The sequence below is a fragment of the Penaeus chinensis genome, chromosome 18 (genome assembly GCF_019202785.1).
Source record: "Penaeus chinensis breed Huanghai No. 1 chromosome 18, ASM1920278v2, whole genome shotgun sequence".
In the NCBI taxonomy this organism is placed as follows: Eukaryota; Metazoa; Arthropoda; class Malacostraca; order Decapoda; family Penaeidae; genus Penaeus; species Penaeus chinensis.
The window spans coordinates 28570247-28583401 of NC_061836.1; the positions used below are offsets into that span (position 1 = coordinate 28570247).

At 34.5% G+C, this 13155-nt stretch overlaps 1 protein-coding gene and 2 long non-coding RNA genes across 6 annotated transcripts in view; 1 reads left to right on the forward strand and 2 right to left on the reverse strand.

The window, feature by feature from the left end:
- LOC125034652 (cubilin-like) overlaps positions 1-13155 on the forward strand; it is a 334702-nt gene that overhangs the window by 57607 nt on the left and 263940 nt on the right.
- On the reverse strand, positions 615-12721 carry LOC125034491. 4 transcript variants are annotated; one of them, XR_007115693.1, is made up of 3 exons: positions 12656-12674; positions 1230-1362; positions 615-1031 (listed from the first exon to the last, which is right to left on the reverse strand). It is a non-coding gene; the product is annotated as an uncharacterized LOC125034491 (long non-coding RNA). The 4 variants fall into 4 exon arrangements; XR_007115692.1 differs by lacking the exon at positions 12656-12674 and adding an exon at positions 2298-2330; XR_007115694.1 differs by lacking the exon at positions 12656-12674 and adding an exon at positions 2120-2228.
- Positions 5622-7344, reverse strand: LOC125034492. Its single transcript, XR_007115695.1, has 3 exons — positions 7311-7344; positions 6237-6369; positions 5622-6038 (listed from the first exon to the last, which is right to left on the reverse strand). It is a non-coding gene; the product is annotated as an uncharacterized LOC125034492 (long non-coding RNA).

Consider the following 13155-nt stretch of genomic DNA (forward strand, 5'->3'; position numbering starts at 1 on the left):
ATGATACGTAATATCGTCGTAATTGGTTGAATCACCACTGAAAACAGAGAAGGTAGTCTTTAAGACGACACTCATTCATACTCAAAGTCATGACTATAAGCAACATACAAATACATATGCCTGTGCTATATACGCTTAAATAAGACACGACATGGGCGCTGATTTCTACCACGAATTGAAAATGTGTAGCGTGTATATATAACACTGTCATCCTTACTTAAGAACTCGTCATTGTCAATGATCGTCTTGAAATACTGATCATTGTATATGAATGCTACACTGAAGAATGCTTAGAGACAGGAAACAAAGCAGGATGTGATTATTTGTGAAATAAGTAGTTTGCAGGGCTCATCAGTGAGCAAGCACTGTGCAAACTGAATAGGTATGGTGTAATTCCTAAACATGAGCATATTGTTTTGTAGCAAGATCAGGAAATGATGAACAGAATGTGGACATGTAGGTTGAAGTACCTCTTACTAGGGTTTCCCATTATTAAACCTTCCCGCAAGGAAGAAATCACTTGTCTTGTCATGTGATATATTAGAGGATATAATCATGTCATTTCAGTTCGCTAGTGTAGTAAATAAAGGACTAAACGTAATGAAAAATAGGTGTGGATTCATCAACTTTATTTATCACAATAAGGATTATAACACTGACATTGTCATGCCAACATTAATACGGTGATCATGACCGTCATGATCACATATCGTGTCATGAACATGGGTTTTGTAGCTGGTGTGACCATGGGCCTCCCCTCGTGCACGTAGGAGTCATTCTGATCCTTATCATGATGTTGGTCTTTATTGCCATGATGTCCTACAGTGCCATGAACTTGTGTCTCGTTGCTGCCATGACCATGGGCTTCCTCCTCGTGCACATAGTTGTAATGATGGCCCTGATCATGGCGATGGTCTTTATTGCCATGTTGTCCCGTAGTGTCATGAACAATGGTTTCGTTGTTGCCATCAACAAGGATTCCACTTTATGCTCTCGAACGTCATTCATTGTGGTCATGATCATCCATAGTCCTGTTTGACACACAAAATATTAGTGGGAACATTCAAGAGATTTAATGTCAGACTTTCTCTCTCTCTCTTTCTTTTATTTTTGTCTCACTCTCTCTCACTGTCTCCGTCTCTTTATCCATCCATCTCTCCCATTCTCTCCGTCCCTTATTCCCTCCCTCATCACCCCTTTCAGACTCTTCCACTCTCCCTCTTCCTTACCTCTTAATTCGAGCAAGGGACCGTTCCTCCGCCCCCATAGCAGGTCGGAGGGCGGACCCATGCCTCCCTGGGGCAGAGAAGGCGTTGGTTGCGCCCGTCACAACCACGAGAACTGTTTTTGCAAAGACGGTTTCTGTGGTACAATAACAACACTAATTATTCTGACGGTAATGATGTCAGCATCGATATTGTTGTATTTGATATTGAATGGCAATATCAAATACAATGAAATGAAAATGATGTAATATATATATATATACATATATAAGATCTTTCCATATGTTGTAGAACCACTGTTTAAATACAATTATAATTTTGATTACCATTTACTATTAGGTTTCTGATAACGACTGAAGTTACGATCATGAAGCCACTTTGATTACTAGCTTAATTCTTTCTGGTTATGATTATAGCTATGACTCTCCCTGCTGTTGTGATGACTGATATATCTACCATATGTATTACGACTCATCAAGATATGGCCAAATGACAGTGACATGACTGTGCATCAATGCAAAAGGAAGAGCATCACCATCCATTACCAAAAAGATATGTGCAAAATTTAAAACAGGTGTAAACATATGTTAGCAGGAAGACATCATCGAACGTGTCTTTGGTGTAGCATCACAAGTCTGGAACTCAAAGTACATGTAAAGCGATATATATGTGAATATACATGTGCACTATACTTATATATGTATGTGCATTTGCTTTGTGCACATACACACACGCATATGTATCATTTTTATATAAACTAAATCTTATAACTGGAGAAAAGTAAAACTGTCAGAGCTTCCGCCTTCTAGACCGACTGAGGGTCGCTTAATCGCTATATATTTTTGTCTACATCACAGTTACATCCTGACTGTGGTTATATAACAATAACTTCCCGAAAATGCATGTCACCTGAGCACTAGAGATAGAAAACAATCTCAGCCTATTTCTCACAAGAGCATCTGCATAAATACAAGAGTTTTTACACATGGGTCATATTGCGTTTGAACACTGACATATTGAACTCACTACGGCCGCTAAAACATTACGGTTCTGAGGTCTTTTGATACTTACTCCATGCTGTGTGTCTTGACTGGATGAATTTGCGAGAGGCAGCGCGACTTTTATATCAGTCCATGTGTTTATTAATAAATATCTGAAAATAGAGTTTGTATGGGAGTGGTTTCCTGAAATATTGCATTCTGCTTTTCTGACTAACGATGTTGCAATATTGCTCGCAATTTATATTCACGTACACATGAATATATGTGAATATATGGATATGTGTGTATATTAATTAACACATTTATATATGTATATATAACACACATATATATGTCGAAATCTATATTGAATGGACATTTAAAAGATGCATTGGATAGAATTGCAATAATGTCTGGCCCACGTAGAATTGCCAAACCCCACTCAAATGTTTATTTACGTATTCTTATTTTCAAGGCATATCACTATATCAAAGGGAGTGTTGTAAATACTCGAGTAAATCATAGTAATTATCCGTAAATGGTTGAAGTGTTCACAATTAAGAGGAGGGGGGTGGGGAGGGTCGAGGGTCGGTGTCAGATATTCATCAGCATTTCTCAGACTAGTTTTTGCTTGCCTTCCACACAGTCATGCTAAGTGCGAGGCATTTAAAAGCTTGTTTTGACAGGAAATTAAAGATTGTAATGCTAGATAAGTGAATTAATATAATGTTAAATCTATTCGAATTGAACTGTGATAACTAAGAAGGGTTTCTGCTATGTGTAAATATATATATATATATATATATATATATATATAGATACATGTACACATACATATATACACACATATACATATATGCGTATATATACACATATGTTTATATATACACACACACATATATATGTGTGTATATATACATATAGACATACATATATGTGTGTATATATACACATACATATATATACATACATATGGGTGTGTATGTAATAGCACGCTGGTTGTGATGAAGAAAGTAAAGGATTTAAAGTGCAATACTGTATAGCAATCTTTCTCCTCAGAATAATCATGTGTTCAATGTCTCCGACTATCATTTGAGGAATATTGCCTTTGTCGGGAAACATCTAATACCTTTGTCAGCGAAGGGTTAAAATGCTTCGCCACAATTATGTGATCATTGCGTCAGTCAAGGCATTATAATGAGTTGTTACACGTTATCCGGAACAATAATAAGCCTTCGATTATCAAGAAAAATAAGAAAAAAATAAAACAGACTAATTCTTAGCTAAGGGTTATGATATGGAGAGCAAGAGTATCAGAGGTAATGCCTGTGTGTGAAATGATCGGAGTCAAAGGTTAGAGTTCTTTTGACCTTGATTGAGGGAAGCGTCGCTTCGTCTGGCGTTGGGCCTCGATAGATTATCAGTTAATAAGTGACAAGTATTTATTCTGCACACACACACACACACACATATATACACAGACACACGTACGCATACGTACCCAGGTACACACAAAGACACATATGAGTATATACATATACATGCATACATATGCACATGTGTGTGTATTCGTACACACACACACACACACACACGCGAGCATTCGTAAGTACAAGTATATATATATTCATATATGTATATATATTTACATATATATACATATATACATATATATATATATATACATATATGCAGATATGTTTATATGTATATATGTATATACATATATATTATAAGTAACACAAACGTGTATATATATATATATATATATATATATACATATACATATATATGAGTGTGTGTATGTGTGTGTGTGCGTACATCCTATATATATGTGTATATATACGTATATTTATAATACATATGTTATCTTCATTATCATTATCAACATTATTGTTATTTGTATTTTCATTATCATTACCAATATTATTGTCACTTTATTACCATTATCATCACCATTATAATCATTGAAATTATCAGTTTTTACTTTTTATTATTACTAATGTTATAATTAATATTTCTTATCATTATTTTTCATAGCTTTTATTATTACTATTAATATTATTATCATTATTATTGTCATTATTATTACTACTACTAGTATTCCCACCATCATCATCATTACTCTTATTCTTTTCATTAGTATTATCAATATTGTTATCATCATTGCTATAGTTATTATCATTATCATAATTTTATTCATTTCATGATTATTATTTTCATTATCATTACCGTTATCTTTATTGATTCCATTGTTATCATGATTATTATTTATATTATTATCTTTACTGTTATTATTTGTATAATTGTTATCGGCATTATCATTATTATTATTATTACTCTTTTTATTATTGCTATTATCATAATAATTATCATTACCATTATTATCATTATCATCATTATCATTACTGTTCTTCTTGTTATTATTGTCATTATTACTATTATCATCACATGTACTATTACACACACACACACAGACACACACACACACACATATATATATATATATATATACATATACACATGTATATAAGTATCTATGTCCGGATATATATAATTGCATATACATACATACACACATACATATATACGTGTGTGTGTGTGTTTATATCTATATGTGTATATATGTATAGGCACGCTTATATGTGTATGTAAATGTGTACATGATTGTCTGTACGGCTGTATATGTACATTCATACAGATATACATCATATAGCCAATGTTTTTTTTTTTCTTTTTTCTTTTTTATTCTTGATTTTATGAACCATCCAATTTTGATAACTGCATAGTTATTGCTAGGCATGATACGTAATATCGTCGTAATTGGTTGAATCACCACTGAAAACAGAGAAGGTAGTCTTTAAGACGACACTCATTCATACTCAAAGTCATGACTATAAGCAACATACAAATACATATGCCTGTGCTATATACGCTTAAATAAGACACGACATGGGCGCTGATTTCTACCACGAATTGAAAATGTGTAGCGTGTATATATAACACTGTCATCCTTACTTAAGAACTCGTCATTGTCAATGATCGTCTTGAAATACTGATCATTGTATATGAATGCTACACTGAAGAATGCTTAGAGACAGGAAACAAAGCAGGATGTGATTATTTGTGAAATAAGTAGTTTGCAGGGCTCATCAGTGAGCAAGCACTGTGCAAACTGAATAGGTATGGTGTAATTCCTAAACATGAGCATATTGTTTTGTAGCAAGATCAGGAAATGATGAACAGAATGTGGACATGTAGGTTGAAGTACCTCTTACTAGGGTTTCCCACTATTAAACCTTCCCGCAAGGAAGAAATCACTTGTCTTGTCATGTGATATATTAGAGGATATAATCATGTCATTTCAGTTCGCTAGTGTAGTAAATAAAGGACTAAACGTAATGAAAAATAGGTGTGGATTCATCAACTTTATTTATCACAATAAGGATTATAACACTGACATTGTCATGCCAACATTAATACGGTGATCATGACCGTCATGATCACATATCGTGTCATGAACATGGGTTTTGTAGCTGGTGTGACCATGGGCCTCCCCTCGTGCACGTAGGAGTCATTCTGATCCTTATCATGATGTTGGTCTTTATTGCCATGATGTCCTACAGTGCCATGAACTTGTGTCTCGTTGCTGCCATGACCATGGGCTTCCTCCTCGTGCACATAGTTGTAATGATGGCCCTGATCATGGCGATGGTCTTTATTGCCATGTTGTCCCGTAGTGTCATGAACAATGGTTTCGTTGTTGCCATCAACAAGGATTCCACTTTATGCTCTCGAACGTCATTCATTGTGGTCATGATCATCCATAGTCCTGTTTGACACACAAAATATTAGTGGGAACATTCAAGAGATTTAATGTCAGACTTTCTCTCTCTCTCTGCCTTTATTTTTGTCTCACTCTCTCTCACTGTCTCCGTCTCTTTATCCATCCATCTCTCCCATTCTCTCCGTCCCTTATTCCCTCCCTCATCACCCCTTTCAGACTCTTCCACTCTCCCTCTTTCCTTACCTCTTAATTCGAGCAAGGGACCGTTCCTCCGCCCCCATAGCAGGTCGGAGGGCGGACCCATGCCTCCCTGGGGCAGAGAAGGCGTTGGTTGCGCCCATCACAACCACGAGAACTGGTTTTGCAAAGACGGTTTCTGTGGTACAATAACAACACTAATTATTCTGACGGTAATGATGTCAGCATCGATATTGTTGTATTTGATATTGAATGGCAATATCAAATACAATGAAATGAAAATGATGTAATATATATATATATATATATACATATATAAGATCTTTCCATATGTTGTAGAACCGCTGTTTGAATACAATTATAATTTCGATTACCATTTACTATTAGGTTTCTGATAACGACTGAAGTTACGATCATGAAGCCACTTTGATTACTAGCTTAATTCTTTCTGGTTATGATTATAGCTATGACTCTCCCTGCTGTTGTGATGACTGATATATCTACCATATGTATTACGACTCATCAAGATATGGCCAAATGACAGTGACATGACTGTGGATCAATGCAAAAGGAAGAGCATCACCATCCATCACCAAAAACATACGTGCAAAATTTAAAGCAGGTGTAAACATATGTTAGCAGGAAGACATCATCGAACGTGTCTTTGGTGTAGCATCACAAGTCTGGAACTCAAAGTACATGTAAAGCGATATATATGTGAATATACATGTGCACTATACTTATATATGTATGTGCATTTGCTTTGTGCACATACACACACGCATATGTATCATTTTTATATAAACTAAATCTTATAACTGGAGAAAAGTAAAACTGTCAGAGCTTCCGCCTTCTAGACCGACTGAGGGTCGCTTAATCGCTATATATTTTTGTCTACATCACAGTTACATCCTGACTGTGGTTATATAACAATAACTTCCCGAAAATGCATGTCACCTGAGCACTAGAGATAGAAAACAATCTCAGCCTATTTCTCACAAGAGCATCTGCATAAATACAAGAGTTTTTACACATGGGTCATATTGCGTTTGAACACTGACATATTGAACTCACTACGGCCGCTAAAACATTACGGTTCTGAGGTCTTTTGATACTTACTCCATGCTGTGTGTCTTGACTGGATGAATTTGCGAGAGGCAGCGCGACTTTTATATCAGTCCATGTGTTTATTAATAAATATCTGAAAATAGAGTTTGTATGGGAGTGGTTTCCTGAAATATTGCATTCTGCTTTTCTGACTAACGATGTTGCAATATTGCTCGCAATTTATATTCACGTACACATGAATATATGTGAATATATGGATATGTGTGTATATTAATTAACACATTTATATATGTATATATAACACACATATATATGTCGAAATCTATATTGAATGGACATTTAAAAGATGCATTGGATAGAATTGCAATAATGTCTGGCCCACGTAGAATTGCCAAACCCCACTCAAATGTTTATTTACGTATTCTTATTTTCAAGGCATATCACTATATCAAAGGGAGTGTTGTAAATACTCGAGTAAATCATAGTAATTATCCGTAAATGGTTGAAGTGTTCACAATTAAGAGGAGGGGGGTGGGGAGGGTCGAGGGTCGGTGTCAGATATTCATCAGCATTTCTCAGACTAGTTTTTGCTTGCCTTCCACACAGTCATGCTAAGTGCGAGGCATTTAAAAGCTTGTTTTGACAGGAAATTAAAGATTGTAATGCTAGATAAGTGAATTAATATAATGTTAAATCTATTCGAATTGAACTGTGATAACTAAGAAGGGTTTCTGCTATGTGTAAATATATATATATATATATATATATATATATAGATACATGTACACATACATATATACACACATATACATATATGCGTATATATACACATATGTTTATATATACACACACACATATATATGTGTGTATATATACATATAGACATACATATATGTGTGTATATATACACATACATATATATACATACATATGGGTGTGTATGTAATAGCACGCTGGTTGTGATGAAGAAAGTAAAGGATTTAAAGTGCAATACTGTATAGCAATCTTTCTCCTCAGAATAATCATGTGTTCAATGTCTCCGACTATCATTTGAGGAATATTGCCTTTGTCGGGAAACATCTAATACCTTTGTCAGCGAAGGGTTAAAATGCTTCGCCACAATTATGTGATCATTGCTTTACCAAATCATCAATTATTGAAGTTGCAAAATGTAGTAAACAGAGCAGTAAGGAATGAGCGAAGGGCTACCTCCATATGAGAGAAGACACAAGTACGCATTGATTGGTGATAGTTAAGGCAAGAATGGTCTGTAAGATTTACCTTCTTGACTTTCAAAGCTCTGAGATTAGGGAAAGCATATAAAGTATATAAAAATAATGTAAAAATATTTCCATGCAAATACTTCTATGGATCTTAAACACAGTGCTGAACAATACAGACTGGACAAGCCAAGATGAAACTTCATTACGCAGTTTAGCGAATTTTATAATGCGTCAGTCAAGGCATTATAATGAGTTGTTACACGTTATCCGTAACAATAATAAGTCTTCGATTATCAAGAAAAATAAGAAAAAAATAAAACAGACTAATTCTTAGCTAAGGGTTATGATATGGAGAGCAAGAGTATCAGAGGTAATGCCTGTGTGTGAAATGATCGGAGTCAAAGGTTAGAGTTCTTTTGACCTTGATTGAGGGAAGCGTCGCTTCGTCTGGCGTTGGGCCTCGATAGATTATCAGTTAATAAGTGACAAGTATTTATTCTGCACACACACACACACACACATATATACACAGACACACGTACGCATACGTACCCAGGTACACACAAAGACACATATGAGTATATACATATACATGCATACATATGCACATGTGTGTGTATTCGTACACACACACACACACACACACACGCGAGCATTCGTAAGTACAAGTATATATATATTCATATATGTATATATATTTACATATATATACATATATATATACATATATATATATATACATATATGCAGATATGTTTATATGTATATATGTATATACATATATATTATAAGTAACACAAACGTGTATATATATATATATATATATATATATATATATATACATATACATATATATGAGTGTGTGTATGTGTGTGTGTGCGTACATCCTATATATATGTGTATATATACGTATATTTATAATACATATGTTATCTTCATTATCATTATCAACATTATTGTTATTTGTATTTTCATTATCATTACCAATATTATTGTCACTTTATTACCATTATCATCACCATTATAATCATTGAAATTATCAGTTTTTACTTTTTATTATTACTAATGTTATAATTAATATTTCTTATCATTATTTTTCATAGCTTTTATTATTACTATTAATATTATTATCATTATTATTGTCATTATTATTACTACTACTAGTATTCCCACCATCATCATCATTACTCTTATTCTTTTTCATTAGTATTATCAATATTGTTATCATCATTGCTATAGTTATTATCATTATCATAATTTTATTCATTTCATGATTATTATTTTCATTATCATTACCGTTATCTTTATTGATTCCATTGTTATCATGATTATTATTTATATTATTATCTTTACTGTTATTATTTGTATAATTGTTATCGGCATTATCATTATTATTATTATTACTCTTTTTATTATTGCTATTATCATAATGATTATCATTACCATTATTATCATTATCATCATTATCATTACTGTTCTTCTTGTTATTATTGTCATTATTACTATTATCATCACATGTACTATTACACACACACACACACACACACACACACACACATATATATATATATATATATATATATATACATATACACATGTATATAAGTATCTATGTCCGGATATATATAATTGCATATACATACATACACACATACATATATACGTGTGTGTGTGTGTTTATATCTATATGTGTATATATGTATAGGCACGCTTATATGTGTATGTAAATGTGTACATGATTGTCTGTACGGCTGTATATGTACATTCATACAGATATACATCATATAGCCAATGTTTTTTTTTTTTCTTTTTTCTTTTTTATTCTTGATTTTATGAGCCATCCAATTTTGATAACTGCATAGTTATTGCTAGGCATGATACGTAATATCGTCGTAATTGGTTGAATCACCACTGAAAACAGAGAAGGTAGTCTTTAAGACGACACTCATTCATACTCAAAGTCATGACTATAAGCAACATACAAATACATATGCCTGTGCTATATACGCTTAAATAAGACACGACATGGGCGCTGATTTCTACCACGAATTGAAAATGTGTAGCGTGTATATATAACACTGTCATCCTTACTTAAGAACTCGTCATTGTCAATGATCGTCTTGAAATACTGATCATTGTATATGAATGCTACACTGAAGAATGCTTAGAGACAGGAAACAAAGCAGGATGTGATTATTTGTGAAATAAGTAGTTTGCAGGGCTCATCAGTGAGCAAGCACTGTGCAAACTGAATAGGTATGGTGTAATTCCTAAACATGAGCATATTGTTTTGTAGCAAGATCAGGAAATGATGAACAGAATGTGGACATGTAGGTTGAAGTACCTCTTACTAGGGTTTCCCACTATTAAACCTTCCCGCAAGGAAGAAATCACTTGTCTTGTCATGTGATATATTAGAGGATATAATCATGTCATTTCAGTTCGCTAGTGTAGTAAATAAAGGACTAAACGTAATGAAAAATAGGTGTGGATTCATCAACTTTATTTATCACAATAAGGATTATAACACTGACATTGTCATGCCAACATTAATACGGTGATCATGACCGTCATGATCACATATCGTGTCATGAACATGGGTTTTGTAGCTGGTGTGACCATGGGCCTCCCCTCGTGCACGTAGGAGTCATTCTGATCCTTATCATGATGTTGGTCTTTATTGCCATGATGTCCTACAGTGCCATGAACTTGTGTCTCGTTGCTGCCATGACCATGGGCTTCCTCCTCGTGCACATAGTTGTAATGATGGCCCTGATCATGGCGATGGTCTTTATTGCCATGTTGTCCCGTAGTGTCATGAACAATGGTTTCGTTGTTGCCATCAACAAGGATTCCACTTTATGCTCTCGAACGTCATTCATTGTGGTCATGATCATCCATAGTCCTGTTTGACACACAAAATATTAGTGGGAACATTCAAGAGATTTAATGTCAGACTTTCTCTCTCTCTTTCTTTTATTTTTGTCTCACTCTCTCTCACTGTCTCCGTCTCTTTATCCATCCATCTCTCCCATTCTCTCCGTCCCTTATTCCCTCCCTCATCACCCCTTTCAGACTCTTCCACTCTCCCTCTTTCCTTACCTCTTAATTCGAGCAAGGGACCGTTCCTCCGCCCCCATAGCAGGTCGGAGGGCGGACCCATGCCTCCCTGGGGCAGAGAAGGCGTAGGTTGCGCCCATCACAACCACGAGAACTGTTGTTGCAAAGACGGTTTCTGTGGTACAATAACAACACTAATTATTCTGACAGTAATGATGTCAGCATCGATAAGAATGATAATTGGCATGGCAAAATCAAATCAAAATGAAATGAGAATGATGTAATATATATATATATATATATACATATATAAGATCTTTTCATATGTTGTAGAACCGCTGTTTAAATACAATTATAATTTCGATTACCATTTACTATTAGGATACCGATAACGACTAAAGTTACGATCATGAAGCAACTTTGATTACTAGCTTGATTCTCTCTGGTTATGATTATAGTTGTGACTCTCCCTGCTGTTGTGATGACTGATATATCTACCATATGTATTACGACTCATCAAGATATGGCCAAATGACAGTGACATGACTGTGGATCAATGCAAAGGAAGAGCATCACCATCCATCACCAAAAACATACGTGCAAAATTTAAAGCAGGTGTAAACATATGTTAGCAGGAAGACATCATCGAACGTGTCTTTGGTGTAGCATCACAAGTCTGGAACTCAAAGTACATGTAAAGCGATATATATGTGAATATACATGTGCACTATACTTATATATGTATGTGCATTTGCTTTGTGCACATACACACACGCATATGTATCATTTTTTATATAAACTAAATCTTATAACTGGAGAAAAGTAAAACTGTCAGAGCTTCCGCCTACTAGACCGACTGAGGGTCGCTTAATCGCTATATATTTTTGTCTACATCACAGTTACATCCTGACTGTAGTTATATACCGATAACTTCCCGAAAATTCATGTCACCTGAGCACTAGAGATAGAAAACAATCTCAGCCTATTTCTCACAAGAGCATCTGCATAAATACAAGAGTTTTTACACATGGGTCATATTGCGTTTGAACACTGACATATTGAACTCACTACGGCCGCTAAAACATTACGGTTCTGAGGTCTTTTGATACTTACTCCATGCTGTTTGTCTTGACTGGATGAATTTGCGAGAGGCAGCGCGGCTTTTATATCAGTCCATGTGTTTATTAATAAATATCTGAAAATAGAGTTTGCATGGGAGTGGTTTCCTGAAATATTGCATTCTGCTTTTCTGACTAACGGCTTTGCAATATTGCTCGCAATTTATATTAACGTACACATGGATATATGGATATGTGTGTATATTAATTAACACATTTATATATGTATATATAACACACATATATATATGTCGAAATCTATATTGAATGGACACTTAAAAGATGCATTGGATAGAATTGCAATAATGTCTGGCCCACGTAGAATTGCCAAACCCCACTCAAATGTTTATTTACGTATTCTTATTTTCAAGGCATATCACTATATCAAAGGGAGTGTTGTAAATACTCGAGTAAATTATAGTAATTATCCGTAAATGGTTGAAGTGTTCACAATTAAGAGGAGGGGGGTGGGGAGGGTCGAGGGTCGGTGTCAGA